The sequence below is a fragment of the Galeopterus variegatus genome, unplaced genomic scaffold, assembly GCF_000696425.1.
Source record: "Galeopterus variegatus unplaced genomic scaffold, G_variegatus-3.0.2 Scaffold2457, whole genome shotgun sequence".
NCBI lineage: Eukaryota > Metazoa > Chordata > Mammalia > Dermoptera > Cynocephalidae > Galeopterus > Galeopterus variegatus.
Window position 1 is genome coordinate 220,645 of NW_007728568.1, and position 2,194 is coordinate 222,838.

Sequence of the window (2,194 nt, forward strand, 5' to 3'; positions counted from 1 at the left end):
TTAAAAAAAAAAAAAAAAAAAAAAAAAGTGTGCAGTCTTCACTACTGAGTCTTTTCTTTGGAAACCATCACTGTTGAGAGATGGGAAAATCCTGAATGTATAAAACATTTATTTGTCAATAAACTGCCTTTTTTAAGGGGTTTTTACATACTATAGAGGAGCTTCCCTTTTTAGTGTAAGTTTCATGACCTTTAATCTTCCATATTTTCATTTCTGTCATCCCAGGGGTGTCATGACTCTGTAAAAATCTAAGATATTAGAAAGCAACTACTGCCAATGTGGGAGAAATACACTTGCACAAGACAGTGCCATATGGAAGTTACATAACGAGGTCCCCTGATATTTATGCCTGCATTACTTTGAGGCACGCTGATGAAGAGGGCCATCTCCCTGAAATATATTAATAATTTTCAGGTAAAATTATGGGCATACCTTTCCCAAAGTGGATTAGAGTTCATTTCCGATTTGAGTGATTATACTCTGGTCTGAACAGCTGTGGGAAACAGTTCATATTGCGGTAGAAACATTAAATCTTCGATGCACTGTTAAGTGCTAATGCTACTGTGGCAATGTTTCTTGCAAAGTTCTTAGTAATTTTCTCTCTCCAATCAAATTAGAGTTCATATTTAATTTGTAGATTCTCTCATTTATTGCTCCACATTGCTCCATCAAATAAGGTGAAAGAAATTAATATAGTTTTGCCATTTTTGCAAACTGATAGTTGGTTCCTCAGAAACCGTGTTATTACTTTTAATACATCTATGAAGACTTATTGAGCATCTATGATGTGCTTGGCACTATTAGGCACTGTGTTTTTAAAGCACAAACTCTCGCAAGCTGATTTCATTGTAATGTTCTGTTATTCTTTATCTGCATTTTTTATGGCAAAAGTCATTCTCTGATGGACAAAGCCCAGAAGGTTTCCACCAGAGCATCAGAATTTTCTGGCAATTTGCTTTTCTTCATTCCTAATGAGAAGGTGGTGGAGAAATGAGACAAACCCATCCATCTCTGTATCAAATGCTTGAACGCACAGGTTTTCTAAACATGGACTAATTGTGGGTTTGTGCCTGTTTCTACTGCTCCTTTCCTAACTTCATACCCCAGTTTGATGTGAAAAGATGCATCATAGTGAGCCTATCTTCAGGGCTCAAAAGGACATAACCAAACATCAAGTAGATCTGATGGAAATTAGCATTGTCCAAAACACATGTAGACAGCCAATTTGACATGGGGAAGGGAAAAAAAGCATTCCTTTGCAAAGTGACACATGCCCTTTCTTGACACTCTGGCTTTCAGGATATGAGATGATACTTGAGGAGTCACAGGACTTGGATAGTTTGTTCTCTTGTATGAATGTCTTCAGGTGATTCTGAGCTGGTTATGTCCCTGGAAGGGAATTTTTAATTTGCCTTAGATGTTCTTCCTGTGAGTAGGTATATGAGTACACTTTTTTATACTTTAAAAAATTGCATTGGCTAATTCTCCATTGCTTTATGAACTCCATGTATGTCATCATGATTTTTCACCTGTTTTATTAGTTTCTGATGTCACATTGGAATAGCATTACCTGTTTTGGCCTTTTTATGACTTGCTGATCATAGGTACAGTTTAAAAGCCAAGAGTTGCCACTTCATTGTTATAACATTCTCAATAGATTAGGGAACAATGGAAAATAGGAATCTTAGGAAACAGTACATTCTCATTCAGTTTTCAGATTCCATGTGAAAATTTCCAGTGATAATTAAAAAAGAAAATACTGTTGATTATGTAGTAAATTTGGACCTGAAAATTGAAAAAAAAAATTATTTTGCAAAGAAAATTTGCTAGCCTCAACCAAAATCTCTCTGCATCTTGTACTCAATAGCAACCATGAGTTTTGTCATTAAAAAGTATGAATCAAAAACTCATGGAATACAATGGAAAGAGAGAAAGTCTATCAAACATTGTCATAAAAACTCATTGCTACCTATTGTATCAAACTCAAAGAATTTTTTGGAAGGACTAATTAAACCAAAATATTTTTTATTATAAAAGTGACTACCTGTTAATGGCTGGAAATGATTCGGACTTTGTATCACTGTGACCCAAAAAGTTAAACATCCCTCTCCTTTCTCAAGACTTGCTAATTTGATTATTTTTAAGCCAATATTTTATAAAATCCATAAAATTAAAACAATTTATGGCCAATATT